Raw genomic sequence first — 18234 nt, 5'->3', positions numbered from 1 at the left:
AGGCAGTATTTCTTATTTCCATTTTTTTCAGTTTCCAAGTTTTTCATCTAAAATTTTTATTTTATTTAACTTTTATTTCATGTAAAAAAAAAAATTGTTTTGTTTTTCATTTAATATTTGTGTTTTAATTATTTTTATTTTTTTAATTAACAAAAATGTTGTTGTTTTTATTTAAATTATTTTTTAATTGTAGTTTACATTTTAACAATTGTATTATGTGCTTTGTTTATTCAGTTTTTATCTTTCTGTTTACTTAATTTTTAATTTTCAATGTGATCTTAGTACTTTGACCTTATTTCAGTTAGCTTTCAAGGCAATATTTCTCATTTCCAGTATCTCAGTTCCAATATTTTTTTTTCCAGTTTCCATGTTTTTAATTTAACATTTATATTTTTAGTGTTAGTAACTTTCTAACAGCAACAAAAAAGGCAGATGTGACGGGTAGTACATTTAATTTTTTTTTTTTTTTAAGCAAAAATTGTGTTTTCTTGTAAAATGTGCACTAATAATCTTTATTTCCTACTTCAAAAAATATTTGTTTACAGGTTACTTCCTGTAATCACAAGCATATTCATTTTCTAAAGCCTAATATGTTCATAAAGTCCTACATGAAGTTAATGACCCAGCTGGACGTGTGTTTTTAAGCTAATGTGATCTTTTTTTTTCTTCCAATAGCTGTTCAATGCGGGAATCCTGGGACTCCGGCTAATGGGCGAATTTCTCGCGTTCATGGCACCACCTTCTCTCACTCCATCATCTACTCGTGCGTGGATGGATACCGGCTCTCGGGTTCGCCCTCCCGTCAGTGCCTGGCGAACGGTACCTGGTCTGGCAGCGAGCCCAACTGCACCCGTACGTACTCCAGCTCTGTTGCCTTACATCCTGGAAAAACTGAAACATGTTGGCAGCGTTTAAGTCTCCCTTCATCTGTTTTGTTTTTCCCCCCAACTGCGTTTCTCAAGAAATGTTGGCATTCGAGCAGGAAAGACTTTTCTGTAATAACACGACGCCCATTTGTAATTAGCCCAACCATCTTATCATGCGGCTGTTGTTGCTCAGATGTGGACCCTGTTCACCTCGTGAGCAATCTCATTAATGGAAGCAGATTTATTACTGCCGCCGTCTAAGTAATAGTAGGATGAGATGACAGGCAGAATCAATCTCACGCTGACGTATAATGCGAGATTGATGTTGGGGTAGTGGGAGAATAATGAGCGGGGGAGTGCTGCAGGACTGCGGTGAATTTCGCATGACATTACTCAACGCTCTGAGGAGAAGCTCTTTGTTGATGTGACAAGATAAACTGTGGATGTTAAAGGTGAAGTCATTTCGGATTGGCACAAATGATGAATGTAATCAAACACTCCCTCCGCCTGTCATTGATTAGTCAAACAGGAAGTCCTGCCCCGAATGCACTGCGCTTATATTGTTTCAGTCTGGCCAAAACGATCATTTGTCTTTTTAATGTGTCATATAACATTGACATCCAGTGCTGGGATGATTACTTTCAAATTAATAGACTGTTGCTGTTAGTAATGTACTACTTTTAGACTACTTGTGATCTAACATGATTGTCACGCTGATTTGAAGAGAATAATCTGGTACCATACTGATATAAAACAAAAAGAAAACAATATACAGTTGAGGTCAAAAGTTTACAACCCCCTTTCAGAATCTGCAAAATGTTAATTATTCTAGAAAAATAAGAGGGATCATGCAAAACACGTGTTGTTTTTATTTAGTAGTGACCTGAATAAGATATTTCACATAAAAGATGTTTACATATAGTCCACAAGAGAAAATAATAGTTGAATTTATAAAAGTTTACATACACTTGATTCTTAATACTGTGTTGTTACCTGAATGATCAACAGCTGTTTTTTGCTTTGTTTTGTTTAGTGATAGTTGTTCATGAGTCTGCGGTTTGTTCTGAACTGCCTGCTGTTCTTAAGAAAAATCCTTCAGGTCCCACAAATTCTTTGGTTTTCCAACATTTTTTGTGTATTCGAAACCTTTCCATCAATGACTGATTTTGAGATTAGTCTTTTCACACTGAGGACAACTCACTGAGGAAGGACTCATGTGCAGCTATTACAGAAGGCTCAAATGCTCACTGATGCTCCAGAAGGAAAAAACATGCATTAAGAGCCGGGGGGCTGAAAACTTTTTGAATTTGAAGATCAGGGTAAAATTGACTTATTTTGCCTTCTAGGAAACATGTAACTATCTTCTGTAGCCTCTAAATGGTAGTACTAAATGAAAATAATATGATATTTAGGCAAAATAATAAAAATGTACTGTACACATCTCCATTCTGTTCAAAAGTTTTCACCCCCTGGCTCTTAATGCATTCCTTCTGGAGCATCAGTGAGTGTTTGAACCTTCTGTAACAGTTGCATATGAGTCCCTCAGTTGTCCTCAGTGTGAAAAGATGGATCTCAAAATCATAGTCATTGTTGGAAAGAGTTCAAACACAAAAATGCTGAAACACCAAAGAAAAACTGAAGAACAGCAGGCAGTTTAACTGTTCAGGACAAACAAGGGACTCAAGTCCAACTATCACTAATCAAAACAAAAAACACAGCTGTGGATCATTCAGGTAACAACACAGTATTAAGAATCAAGTGTATGTAAATTTTTGAACAGGGTCATTTTTATAAATTAAACTATTACTTTCTCTTGTGGACTATATGTAAACATCTTTTATGTGAAATGTCTTATTCAGGTCAGTACTAAATAAAAAGTAACATGCATTTTGCACACTTCCTCTTATTTTGGTAAAATAATTAATATTTTGCAGATTCTGCAAGGTATATGTAAATGTTTGACTTCAACTGTTTGTTGCATTTTTAATAAACAAACATGAAGTGCTTTAAATCAGTGTTTCACAGTTTTCATAAGTAAAAAAATTCCCACAGCACACTACCAACCACTAACTATGGCAAAATTTCACAAACATGCATTGCTTCAAATGGCATATCAAAACTGGATATTATATTAAAAGTAGTGCTCACATTTAATGTAACACTTAATCTAAAGTAAGGTAGAAACACGTCAATAGGTAGCTGTATATTGTTAGTGATGATACAAAAAACTAATTCACATATCGTTGGGTGCAAACCTCATATGTTCAAAACCATTACTACTAAATATCCTAATGATTTTTGGCATAAAAGAAAAAGCGATCAATTTTGACCCATACAATGTATTTTTGGATATTGCTACAAATATACCTGTGCTACTTAAGACTAGTTTTGTGGTCCAGGATCACAAATTATAAATGATATTACTTTACAACATGAACATGTAAAAAGCAATCAACTTTTTAGAATTAAAAATTTCCAAGTTAGAAACAATTAAGCATCTAAAATCAATAATTTATGAATATTTAATTGCCATTGTGTAATCACGTAATCTGATTATGAGCATTGTAAAATTATATGGATATACTATTTTTTTTTAAGTTTGGTGTTTATATGATTTTTAAGAGGTTTCTTATGCTCACAAAAAGATGCATTTATTTGATCAAAAATACAGTAAACTGTAATATTATATAATATTTTTACAATTCAAAATTGCTGTAAATATATTTTAAAATGTAATTAATTTCTGTGATCAAAGCTGCATTTTCAGCATCATTACTCCAGTCTTCAGTGTCACATGATCCTTCAGAAATCATTCTAATATGCTGATTTGCTGCTAGAGAAACATTTTCCTTTATTTATACAAAATAAATAGTAAACAAATAGTGATGCAATTATTTCAGGAGTATCAGATGAATATAAAAAAATGGGGGGGAAATTGGATCTAAAATATGATCATGCAGAATAAGGCATTAATATGTGCTTTTTAAGGTGAGACACAGCCAATTTACCCAGTTAATTGATTACATTTTAAACTTTTTTGGTATTACAAGTTTGCAAAATATGCAAATAATGCATTATTGAATGAAATATGTGCTAATTTTCATACATTTCTAGTACAAAAATCTAAACACTGGATGAAGATCTCATTTTCTCACTTCATAATTCAGAAAAAAATGAATTGTTTTACCATTTTGGGGGGAATGAAATGTTGTATAAAATCAAGCAAATTATATATGAACAAATCCCTCTGTAAAAACCTTCAGGATATAGACAGGAATAAAAATCTAAAGTCTGGTGTGTGTAAGTGCTACTGAAGTGGAGATTTATGGCTCAGTGTAGGAGAAAAAACTCAACTCATTTAAGAAAACAACCTTTAAAAATATGTATTGTAATTGAAATCTATTGACACAAACCGATAAATTGCTATAAAAGAGACACTTAACAGTGTCTTTTGGGTGCTTTCTTTCCACTAGTCTGAAAAAATGCTTTATGAAACACCAAAAAGCCCCAAATCTCAAACTTGACAGGTGCATGACAGGTGTTTTTGCCTGCAGTGTCTTCCCTTAAGTACTAATAAATAGCTAATATGCATGCTAATAAGTAATATTTTATGCTCACAAAAAGATGCATTTATTTAGTCAAAAATACAGTAAACACAGTAGTATTATGTAACAAAAATAACTAATAGTTATCACTGTACCTTACTTATCAATTACATTGATAATTTTTTTTAGAAAAAAGTTTTCTAAAATGTTAGGTTTAAATATGCAAATGAGCCATTATTTAATAAAATGGGCTAATTTTTATACATTTCTAGTAACAAAAATCTAAACACTGGATGAAGTCTATGCTAGTAATATGCATGATAATAAGCAACTAGTTAATAGTGAGAATTGAATGTGTGAATGTTTACTACTGAATATTATTGCAACGATAATATTACTATGAATGCAATAAGGTAATATCCTAATGCTTTGACAGTCTAAGTGCTGTTGAACTGAAGATGTTGTTCTGCACGATGACAAAATGTGCCATATTTCAGCTGTAACCTGAGGCTTGACCATTATGCTCTCAGTGTGACAGGCAGAACTGTAACAGAAGCATCCAGAATAATTGTTTGTTTAGTTTTAGTTCCCTGGGAGACAGTCTTGAATCCATAAACAATTTAATGATGTTGTGTGTTTAGACTCTTCATGTTCACCCACACAAATAATGGTGTCACTGTTGTAAGACGTACATTTCCATAATGCACTGTCCTTCTTCTGCTCTAATAGTGATTAGCTGCGGGGAGCCGGGAGTACCTGCCAACGGCCTGAGGTTCGGTGAGGACTTCACCGTCGGCCAGAACGTGACGTATTCCTGCCAGGCCGGGTATGTGATGGAGAACGGGAGCTTCGTTATCCGCACCTGCACCCACAACGGCACCTGGAGCGGAACATTACCCACCTGCCAAGGTACAGAGTTTGAAGGCCTTTCTTTTTCTTGAAATTACGACACTGAGACTTTTTGGTGCTTTGCCGAGGCATTGAGTGCCACAAACAAACAGATGTTGCTCTGTAGTTGCCAGGGCTTCTTGGATGGCAAACGGGCCATTGTTTCTGAAGGAAGGCATCAAAGAATAAGGGTTAACCGCGACAGTTTTTCTCACACGTCAGAAGAGAGCGAGAGTTAGAGAGAGAGAGAGGAGATTCATGAATATTTGACAAGCTTTCTCTCTGAGCACTCGCTTGTAGGAACGGTCGTTGACTTTCTGTATCCTTCGATTACTGAGACGATTCAAACAAGTTAAAAACAGACCCACATAGCCTCTGTGCTCAGGTAGATGAGAAATTAAATGGACGTGAATGTTTTTGAAATCAGCATTTCAGGTTAAGATTGATAATTAGTGAAAATGCATATCTGAAAACTATATAAATGATCACTATTTCACAATTTTTCAAACTTCTTTAAGTTTTGTATGTTTATACATATATAAAATTATTTATTTATTTGTTTGTTGTCATTTTTTTTATGTCCAATCACAATAAAATGGACCACAAAAATAAATAAATATTTAAATCTATAAAAATAAATATAACTGGCCATTGTTAATAAAAACTAATTTAAATGATTGAATAATCAAATCACCAAACAAATGAATATATATTTATTTTTAGCATTAATTTGTGTTTGTTTTTTTTTTGTTTGTTTGTTTATATTTTATCATTGTCCTTGAAATTTGTTTGTTCTTTTTTTGTATTTAAGCCTAGGCTTGTTACTTTTGGTTGTCAGCAACAAGTGTTCATCACCTTTCAAACTGATTTAGTTAACAAATGTAAATTACTTTAATATTACAAAAATAATAAATAATTACATTTTTAATAATTTTCCAAAAATGTTTTTTTTTTTTTTTTTTTTTTTTTTTTTTAAGTATTTTAAATATCCAACAGCAAAAAGTTTAATAATATTTTTTTCATGCCATATTAGCAACAGCTAATATTTATTTATATATTTTATTTTTTTATAATAAATGCCATGATTTTAAATGTCCATTAACGAACAGTTATTTCTATATATTATTTGTATATATCATATTTATTATTGCAATAACAGGATCTAATAGTATTTTTGTATTTAATCCTTATATAAGACTTATTTCATTTTCATTTTCAGAGCTTTGGATGTCAGCAACAATAGTGCTCATTACCTTTCAAACGGATTTAGTTAACAAACTTAAATTACTTTAATATTACAAAAAATAATAATATTTAATATTTAATATTCCAAAAATGTAAAAAATATTTTAAATATCCAATAGCCAACAAAAAAAAAAAATAATATATATATATATATATATATATATATATATGTGTGTGTGTGTGTGTGTGTGTGTGTGTGTGTGTGTGTGTGTGTGTGTGTGTGTGTGTGTGTGTGTGTGTGTGTGTGTGTGATATTATTTTTATATATTTTTTTTCATTATATATATTATTTATTTTCCAAAAATGTAAAAATTATTTTAAATATCCAAAAACCAAATATCCAAATCGTTGTTTTTTTTTTTTATAAATACTATGATTTTAAATATCCAGTAACAAACAATATTTTAATATATGCATAATATTTTTATATATCATATTTGTTATTGCAATAACAGGAAATAATAGTATTTATTTATTTATTTATTCAAAATCAAATGTATATTTGTATTTCTTACTGGTAAAAATTAGGTATGCCAATGGAATAAAATGGTCAATAGCCCTAAAAAAAAAATACATTTCATAAATTTTGTCTCAAATTTTCCACGGACCCCTAGCCCCCTCTTACTGTTCACTGGTTCCCTTTCACTATACATTTAGCTAATTATGAGGTATTCAGCTATTTTGACACATGTAATGTGAAATATGTAGAATCATTATAGCCGTTCTCCCCTATTAGATAATGCCAGTGTTTCATTTTAATACCTTTATGTATTTCACAGGTCTTTCAATCAGTGAAACCGTTCCGCAGTATTCAGCATTGATTCAATCTTGGCTTTGCGATAAGCGTCATTTCAGTCTATGGCATTCAGCGCTCTCCTTTCAGCCATTATTTATTTCTTTTTTGAGCCAATATCAGATTTTCTTTGGCAGCTCACATGCTCACATCCTTTTACAAATCACTGAGAGGAAACTTTGCTTCCTCCGGCGTTCTCATTAGCGCTAAAACACTATTGACAGTTGTTGCTTGAAATGGTTGATATTTTTTTAAGACTTCACCATCCTCATTACAACATTAATAGCATAAATGTCTAGAATCCTTTGCATTTAGTCCTGTTTTTCCACACTTGATACTGTCTTGTTAGCTGAAGAAATCTGCATTGCGTACTGTAGCTGAAAATGGCGGCCATTAAAATTCTGAGAACAAACACAGAGAGCAAATTGCTCTGTGAGATCCTGCAGTGAAACATCAATGTAGCATCCTAATAGGCCGTAATGCAAAGTCATTAGAAAGCCATTTCTCCGGCCCAGCGTGGATGGATCGTAGCCCGTGAGTGATTTGTGGCGGGACGGACCCTCAGGCGTGCCTCCCGTCAGTCGGTGGTGAAGTCTGCCGCGAGGCATTTGTGCCCGAGGGTTCATCTCGCTCTCAGTTTCTCCTTCATTGCTCTTCTTTTCAGCGTCGGCAGACAGTGCTGCTGAAGACTGTCAGTGTCCAGTGACCTGTTTGAGATTAGCATGCTGGTCTTTCACACACACCGGAGAATCAGGGAATTTTAAAAATGTGATTTCCAGGTCTGGAGAAGTCATAGAAACATCTATAGGGAATGTAAATATGTTCAGTTACGCTCTGCAGGACCTTTGCTTAGAGTCACAAGGCCCGGGACAAATTGTTTATGGGTGGGACACTTTTTGGGATCAGGGTTATTATCGTTAACTAAAACTATTATAAATATACTTGTTAGCTGAACTAAAGCTAAATATAAATATTAGATGAAAAAATAATTTAAATTAAAATGAAGCTAGAAATATAAAAATAAAACCCAATTCTGAATATTAATCAAAATAAATATAGCATATAAATAATACTAAAATCATAAAATCAACAGAATTATATATATTCTGTCGATTAATGCAGAGTAATTTTTAAATTTTGTTTACTTAAAGGTGCTTACAAAAGAAATGAAGACACTTGTGTTCAAAATACAGTTGAGGTCAAAAGTTTACATACACCTTGCAGAACCTGCAAAACGTGAATTATTTTAGCAAAATAAGAGAATCGTACAAAAATGCTTGTTATTTTTAATTTAGTACTGACCTGAATAAGATATTTCACATAAAAGATTGAATTTAGTTGAATTCATAAAAATGATCCTGTTCAAATGTTTATATACACTTAACACTGTGTTGTTACCTGAATGATCTACAGCTGTGTGTGTTTTTTTTTTTTATTTTGTTTTTTTTTTGTTTAGTGATAGTTGTTTATGAGCCTTTTGTTTGTACTGAGCAGTTAAACTGCCTGCTGTTCTTCAGAAAAATCCTTCAGGTCCCACAAATTCTTTGGTTTTTCAGCTTTTTTGTGTGTTTGAACTTTTTCCAACAATGTGTGATTTTGAAATCCATCTTTTCACACTGAGGACAACTGAGAGACTCATATATAACTATTACGGAGGGTTCAAATCTTCACTGGTGCTTCAGAAGGAACAACAATGCATTAAGAGCCGGGGGTGAAAACTTTTGAACAGAATGAAAATTTGTACATTTTTTGTATTTTGCCTAAATATCATATTTTTTTCATTTAGAACTGCCCTTTAGAGGCTACAGAAGATACGTACATGTTTCCCAGAAGACAAAATAAGTTACAATTACCTTGATCTTCAAATTCAAATAGGTTTCACCCTCCAGCTCTTAATACATTGTTTCTTTCTGAAGCATCAGTGAGCATTTGAACCTTCTGTAATAGCTGCATGAGTCCCTCAGTTGTCCTCAGTGTGAAAAGATGGATCTCAAAATCATACAGTCATTGTTGGAAAGGGTTCAAATACCCAAAAAATGCTGAAAAACCAAAGAATTTGTGGGACCTGAAGGATTTTTCTGAAGAACAGCAAGCTGTTTAACTGTTCAGGACAAACAAGGAACAACGATCACTAAACAAAAACACAGCTGTGGATCATTCAGGTAACAACACCGTATTAATAGCCAAGAGGTAATTTTTTATAAATTCAGCTATCATTTTCTCTTGTGGACTATATGTAAATGTCCTTTATGTGAAATATCTTTTTTCAGGTCAGTACTAAATAAAAAATACCATGCATTTTGTATGATCCCTCTTGTTTTGGTAAAGTAATTAACATTTTGTAGATTCTTTAAGGTGTATGTAAACTTTTGACCTCTACTGTTTGTACAGTCTACAGTATGAAAACAAATCTTGATATCTTAAGAGGTGTTGCTTTTCAATAGTTACCTTGTTTTCAAAAATTGTTTATATTTAAACTAGTAAATGAGACAAATTGCTCATTATGAATTGCGGTGTAAAAATAGTGCACTTGCAAATTCCACTTGTTTTATAATTTGTTTATACTCAAAAGATATCAAAATACTCTTGTATTGAAGCTACAACACATTCTCTAAAAAACAAGTTCTAATGTCTTGACTGGAAAACAAGTCGAAAACACTAATTAAAAACACATTAAAAAGTCATTTTTTGCAGTTACCACCACAAGAGTTTATTACATCCAGTTTTGCAGCTGGTATTATCATGTAATGCAGGTAATATGCACAATGTCTGCACAGATGTACCAAAAATGCAGTGGCAATCATAAACTTGTATCCTCTCTAAATAAAATAAAATAAATGTATGTAAAGAATAGATGATACAATTAATGTAATAGTTGCTATTATGCATCAGATGCACTTTTTGAATTTTTTTAAAGCATGTTCAATTAATCAGGCAATCATTTTTACCAGTACAATTTTTTTTACTATTTTACTATGGAAGCTTGTTACTGCTGCGAAATAAAAAAAAAAATGCGAAAGGTAATTGCAAATTTTCTCACAATTGCGAGTTTATATATTACAATTCTTGGCATTTTCCCTCAGAATAACATGAGTTTTACACGAGTTCTAAGTTTGAATTTTGACTTTTTTATTTTGAAATGTGAGTTTATGTCATAGTTTTTGAGTTTGCCTCATTTTGTTCTCAGAATTGCAGGTTTATATTTTTTAACACCTCGGAATTTTATGAAAAAAGTTGCAAGAAAAAATTGAGAAAGTCAGATTTTTTTTTATTATTTTACTATGGAAGCTTGTTACTGCTGCGAAATAAAAAAAAAAATGCGAAAGGTAATTGCAAATTTTCTTTCTTTATATATTACAATTCTTGGCATTTTCCCTCAGAATAACATGAGTTTTAGACGAGTTCTAAGTTTGAAATTTGGACTTTTTTATTTTGAAATGTGAGTTTATATCATAGTTTTTGAGTTTGTATCATTTTCTTCTTATAAACCTGTTATTCTATCTTTTAACACCTTAGAATTATATGAAAAGAAAGTTGCAAGAAAAAGTCAGAATTGTGAGGTGTAAACTATATTAATAAAAATGATAATAGCATATAAAACTAAAATAACACTGGATCAATTCAAGCTAAATTTAGCAAATCAACAGCATTTCTGCTATTTTGTTGATTAATGCAGAAAATTATTTTGTTATTGGTCTATTTAATTATTTACCTAAGGTGCTTAAAATGAACATACATTTTAAGAAAAAGTCTGAATTGTGAGATATAAACTCAGAATTGCAACTTTTAGTGATTTTTTTTTTTTTCTTTTTTTTTGATTAATGTTTTACATTCAGTTCTTGTTTGAGGAAAGGAAACAGTTGTTCATTTGTGTGGGTGGCAGTTCCAGTTGAATATATGTGCATATGCAGGAAGAAACCAGACGGAAGCAGACTTGTAAAATCGCACTGGAAGGTTTCTTTCTCCATGAACTGTCAAAACTTGTAAAAGACAAACAGGCTCAGGTGTCTCATTAAAGACCGAGGCAAGAGGAGACCGGTGAGTCTGTTTCTCAAGCGTGTCAGTTGCTTTTACTTTAAAACCAGTATAATAGTGTTGATTTTAGTCATTAAGGATAATGCCTCAGATATTTCAGTCAGTTTTCCCCCTGTGTTTCCAGAGATTCTCTTTTGCAGACTGTCTACATGCTAGTAAATGGATTTTCATTGACAGCACCTAATTTTAAACGTGGACTTGTATTGGATCCTGTTATGTACTTTCCTGAAGTGTTTACAGAGAAATTTTCAGACCCAAACTTCAGTCGATATTCTCCCAGAACAGTAAACAACACAACGGTAAGCAGTTGCTGGGGGGAAAAGGTTAAGGTTAGTTGGAAAAAGATTTGGAAGTCTTGTCAAAGCACCTTGGCTGAGAAGAAAGGTGGTGCTTTATACTTGGCAACACTGCTGTTCACCCCGGGGTCAGTCGTGCAGATGAGCAGCAGTGACGCGTGGTTCTGTCATCCACACTGAGGCGCGGATGGCCTTAGGGACCTGCTTGAGCGATGGGCCCTTCTACGTGCAACACATGCTGAGCGGCTGCAAAACGTACACAAACATGATGCAAAACATGGCCTGTAGCACACAGCTGCAAGAGACTGTGTGCTCTTCTAGAGCTGAAGACAGGACCATTGGTCGAGCCAGAACGTGTTGACTGTTTTGGGTCGATCAAACAATTAAGCAAGACAGTAAATTACTTACATGAGGTACACGTAGATTTTTTCAGCTCTACTATTTTAATTTTACCAATTTTTCAGGGTGTTTTTCTCTTTGTATTTGCACTACCGTTTATAAGCTTGGCGTCTCACAGTTGCAAGTTTATATTACAGTTCTAATATTCTTCTTCAGAATTCTGAGTTTACAGCTAAGACTTTTGACCTTTTTCTTTGATTTCTTTTAAATTTACATCTCAAAATGTTGACTTATTTTTCTTCTGAGATTAAATCTTATTTCTCTAAAGTCTAAGTTATATCTCAGAATTTTGACTTTTCTCTAAATTTTAGGTTTACGTCTTAGAATTTTGACTTTTTCTCTGAGTTTACATCTCGAACTTTGCACGTTTATTCTGAATTTTGAGTTTACATCTGAGAATTTTGAAAAAAAAATTGTGAATGTTGAGTTTACATCTCAGAATTGTTACTTTTTTCTCTGAATTCTGAATTCATATCTCAGAATTTAGAATTTTTGTCTCTGATTTCTGTGTTTACATCTCAAAATTTGAACATTTATTCTGAATTTTGAATTTGCATCTTAGAATTTTGTCATTTTTCTTTGAATGTTGAGTTTACATCTCAGAATTGTTACTTTTTTTCTCTGATTTCTGAGATTACATCTCAAAATTTAAACATTTATTCTGAATTTTGAATTTACATCTCAGAATTTTAACTTTTCTCTGAATTCTAAGTTCATATCTCTGAATTTAGACTTTTTTCTCTGAATTCTAAGTTAATATATCAGAATTCTGACTTTTTTTCTCTGATTTCTGAGTTTACATCTCAGAATTTTGACTTTTTCACTTAATTTTAAGTTCATATCTCTGAATTTAGATTTTTTTCTCTGAATTCTGAGTTTACGTCTTAGAATTTTGTAATTTTTCTCTGAATGTTGAGTTTACATCTCAGAATTGTGACTTTTTCTCTGAATTCTGAGTTTATATCTTAGAATTTTGACTTTTTATCTCTAAATTTTCTCTGAATTCTGAGTTTCATCTCAGTAATTTCTCTCAATAATTTTCAAATTTTAATTTTTGAGGTAAACTATTCCTTTAAACTAGGATAGATGCTTGTTTTTCATCCACTAAACATGACACTTCACTGTTAAAGCTGTTTGTATGAAGTATGTGTAATTATCTGCATGCATACAGTACAACATGCTTAGCATGTGTAGTATGTACTTGAAATATTTCACTTGATACCGTCTGTTAACTGAAGCATCAACTAACAAGGCTTATTGCATGTATTGCTTTAATAATTAAGTTAGGTTGCATGAATCTATTTAATAGCCTTGAATTTAATATTCAACACCCTTCTGAGGGACATGAACACTTAGCATTTCAGTTCTTAACCTTGTTAGCTTCCATGTCTCATTAAACCCAACCCCTGAGCCATGAGATTCACACATAAAATCATCATCCTCATCATCATCATGCTCGTGTCTGCTTAAAGCAGTCTCCACACACCTCCTGGAGCCACTACACTCATTTATTATACATTATACATCCTTCATTCTATGCGTGAAGGCTTTCAATCATCCAGGTCACCACCGCAGAAAGCTGCTGCGCTTGCTTTATCCCTTCGCTTTTGACTTTGATTGGGTCGGACAGTTTGCCAAACTCTCCGGCCCTGCCGCTGGAGTCATCTTGCAGCTCACTCTCAGCCCCTCATATTTACTGAAGCAGCGGCACTATAAGCTGCAGGCTTAAGGCCGCTGCGCTCTTCTGCGGAGGGATCTTCTGTCCTGCCTTCACACTTAATCTCCAAAGCTACGAGCAGCTCACAGGACGTTTCCAACACCTCCAGATCAGCGAGGCAGCCGTGCAAGGCATGTTTTCCTACTGAGGAGAATTGTATGAAGCACAAAGCTTAGAGCAGTGCTTCACCCAAAAATGAAATATGTCATAATTTACTCGACCTCATGTCGCTCTGAACGCGTTATGACTTTATTTTCCTCTCTGGAGCCCAAATAGAGGATTTTTGAAGGAAATTCAGTTTGAAGGGGCTGTCGAGCTCCAAAAAATGGCTGTAGAAGTAGCAGTGTTGCAAATTTGGGAGATTTGTCACAACATTTAGCAACTTTCCCATGGTTCCTGCCACTTTTAACAATGCTGTTATTTGTGCTATGTAAACATACTGATGTATTTACATATATATTTGATTTACACTACACAGATATACTATATCTATATATATACAGTGCCTTGCAAAAGTATTCATACCCCTTCATTTTTTTCACGTTTTGTTGCAGCATTATGTTAAACGTCTTTAAATTAGTTTTTCCCCCACATCAATTTACACTCCATACACCATAATAATGACAAAGCAAAAACCAGATTTGCAAATTTTACAAATTTATTAAAAATAAAACACTGAAATAAGTACATTGCATAAGTATTCATACCCTTAACTCAGTACATAGTTGAAGCACCTTTACAGCCTCAAGTCTTTTTGGGTATTATGTGACGAGCTTTGCACATCTGCATTTGGCAATTATCTGCCATTCTTTGCCTCACCTTTTCACCTCTCAAGCTCTGTCAGCTTGGATGGGGGCTGGCAGACAATTTCTAGAGTCCTAGTTGTTCCAATCATCTTCCATTATGGAAAATGCTTGTGTGAACCTTCAATGCAGCAGATTTTTTTCTGAACTCTTCTCTAGATCATTGCCTTAACGCAAGTCTGTCACTGAGCTCTACAGGCAGTTATCTTGACCTCAGGACGGATATGCATTTTCAGCTGTTAGACCTTTTCTGAGAGGTGTGTGCCTTTCTAAATCATACTTATTCAAATGTATTTGCCACAGTTTAACTCCACTCGAAGTGTAGTAACATCTAGAAGCAATATGAATGCTCCGGAGCTAATTTTCGAGTGTCCCAGAAAAGGGTCTGAATACTTATGCAACGGGATCTTTTCAGTTTTTAATTTTTAATAAATTTGCAAAAATGTAAAAAAAAAAAAAACTATTTTTCAGGAAGTGGAAAACAAGACCATACCAAAGGATATCATTGATTTATTAAAGTATCAGACCATTTTGGCAAACATTGTGATGCCTTTTGTGCAAAGTCTGAAGCTAATAATCAATGGACTTTCCTGCAGGACAATCATCCCAAAGTATACGTTCAAATCTACTTACGCTTGGTTCAGGGATCAGTCATAGAATGTTTTTAAGTGGCCTGTTCAGTTTCCAGATGTAATTCTCATTGAAAATACATGGTTGAATTTGAAGCAAGCAGTGGCAAAGTAAAAATCAAAGATTATGAGTGATCTGAAAGCTTTTTCAGGGGAGGAATGGGCTAAGATTGCAGCAGAGAGGTGACAGAAGCATCTAAGCACTTCCAGGCAGTGTTTATTGGTGGTTTTAAAGAATAAAAGATTCTGCACCAAATTTACTTTCAGGGGTTGAATAATTTTGAACATGAATGTTTAAGAGCCAATTCGATTTTTTTTCATTATTCATCAACTTACGTTCTCAGATTTACTCAAATGTGTATTAATAAACTTTCTTTAATAGTTTACTATTGTTTTCACAAAATGTTGTTCTCTGAAGGAAAATGTCTTGCAGGTCAAGGGGGTTGAATAATTTTGATTGCAAGTGTATATATATATATATATATATATATATACTAGGGGTGGGCATAGATTATTTTTTTTAATCTAGATTAATCTAGATTCAATTTTGGAATTAATCTAGATTAATCTAGATTAAAATGGCTAATTTGAATTCTGCTGAAGGCATTCAGAATATGTGTGCTACCCAAATAATGACTAAAAGTAAGTCTTCGAGAACGGGCCAGGTGGCGCATTAGATCAGGCGCTCATCTCCTGTTTCCAAAATGCATCACAAACTGCTTGACAATTGCATTTACAACATAATTACCTATACAAACTTGTGTAACCAAGTACTTCTGCGCAGAAGGCTGCACGACGTGCGCGTTGCCGTTAAATACAATCAATCCGGGCATGGATTTCTGCGTCCATAGTCTTCCATTAAACTGCGTTGCTTTTAGAAGCGTCAATTCAGTTGTTGCATATAGTTTAATGTCTTTATTTCGGGATTATCAAAGTAAATTATAACTCACGTGCCCCAGTAAAAAGGGTCTAGCAACGCACCTGCCCTGAAGCGGCTTCATAACTGCATCCATGTTTGCACGTCTCATTTGATGTGGTAATTTCACAGAAGTTGAAGACTCGTTCTCGCCCCCTACAGTGCAATTCGACTAGGTATATGTCATCCACGCTAAAATATCAAGGTGAAAGTCATCATATCTTGCGTAGTTTAGACCCAGCTCCCAACCCAACTTTGAGAATAGATTAACGGCGATAGTCTCACGTTATCGCAGCACGTTAACGCCGATAACGGCCCACCACTAATATATACACACACACACACAGAAACATATTTATACATATTTATATGCCATATTTTCTATCTCAGTATGTTTAAAAATTCCACAAAAATAGCATCATTAAAAGTGGATATATATCCTTTTTGGTCCTCGAATCTGATTGGCTGAGAGAAGTGCAATTTTCTAGTAATAACAGCTCCTCAACCATCTCACCATTTGTATCACTCCACTTGCGGTGTATCTCACAGTAAGTGTCATGGCTTTTTTTCTCTGAATTTTGAGTTTACGTCTCAGAATTTTGACTTTTGTCTCTAAATTCTGACTTTTTTCTCTAAATTTAGTTTACATCTTAGAATTTGTATTTTTTTTCTCTGAATTCTGAGTTTGCATCTCTGAATTTTGACTTTTTTTCTCTGAATTCCAAGTTTACACCTCAGAATTTAGATTTTTTTTCTCTGAATTCTGAGTTTGCATCTCAGAATTTTAACACTTTTTTTCTGATTTGTGAGTTTGTGTTCTCCATGAGTTAAGACTTCTTTTTTCTTTTTATTTCAAAGTTTGGCGTCAGTAATTTAAAATATATAAAGTACATGAAAAATTTACACACACTGTTTTATTGTGAATATGATATTGAGCTGAAGAATGAATGCTGTATCAGGTGCAGGTAATCACACTCGTTTAGACCATCTCTCTCATAATACTCTACATAATACAATGAGCTTTTAATACAGTAATACAATAAGTTTTCAGTGAAGCAACTCAATGTTCTTTGGGCTTGGGCTCAGGTGTTAAAGTGTCAACTTGAGATTTAAATAAGTGGCGGAAAGAAGTAGTTCACACAAAAGAGGGTTGAATAATATGTGGACCTTTTTCAAATGTCGCTTTGTGTTCATGTAAGAAAGGGTTTGTAATGACATGAAGTGAAGTAAAAACCATCCATTTAACGAAACAAAATGGCTATTCAATGTGATGAACTAATGGACACCTAATTGACCTTTGAGTCTCATTTATTAGTTTTGCATGGCTAGATATACACATTAACAATAGGATCTTTACAGAGCAGCGCCGTGACTCCTGCACATCTTTTTTAGAGGTTTTATTGGGGCGCTTGCTTTCCAAAACATCTCATCATTTATTCATTCGCCGTCCAAACCCCAGCTGCTCTCCACCGACTGCTCTCCAGCACTGTCAGAATATCATCTCACGAGTTTTCCATCTGCTCCCCTCGCGTCCTTTTTTCAATTCAACATTTGCAATTTAAAACATCTTTTGATTGGCCCTGCAGACGTTTGCTGACTTCTGTTGATTTCACCAGCGCAGGAAGTCCTAGTATGTTTAGTAACAGGTATTTGTAAATAAATTTAACACTCGATCCATACACAAAACGACACCGGAGTCTGCCCCAAAAGTTCAAATAAAAATGATGCAACAGTTGCTGAGATGAAAGCAGGTTGCACATGATGAATCCCAGCCCTGAGGTGATGCCTGTGCTACGGTTTCCACCTAATGCTGTGTTTAACCAGCCTCTTCTGAACCTCTCAACACCTTGAACACAAGTGAAACCCTGTGTTTTAGTCACCCTTCATAAATAACACTTGAAGCCACTGAATTGATCATCAATGACGTATTGAATACAGTGTTTATGCTTTATTATATGATGCTGAAGTGGAGCATAGTCCTTCACGGTAGAAAAACTACAGAAAAAAGGCCTTCCTTTCTTCAGCGATGGGCTTTCAAGACTGGCTACATATATTAAAGCTTGGCCAGAGGGCAGTACATCCTTAAAATACATATCAGTACT

At 33.8% G+C, this 18234-nt stretch overlaps 1 protein-coding gene across 1 annotated transcript in view; it reads left to right on the top strand.

Annotated features, from left to right (window-relative positions):
- Positions 1-18234, top strand: part of csmd3a (CUB and Sushi multiple domains 3a) — a 516772-nt gene that overhangs the window by 393940 nt on the left and 104598 nt on the right. The window lies entirely within an intron of this gene.

The sequence above is a fragment of the Garra rufa genome, chromosome 9 (assembly GCF_049309525.1).
Source record: "Garra rufa chromosome 9, GarRuf1.0, whole genome shotgun sequence".
NCBI classification, from domain to species: domain Eukaryota; kingdom Metazoa; phylum Chordata; class Actinopteri; order Cypriniformes; family Cyprinidae; genus Garra; species Garra rufa.
Note: the sequence above shows the minus strand (reverse complement) of the source record. Positions and strands in the feature narration are given on the sequence as shown.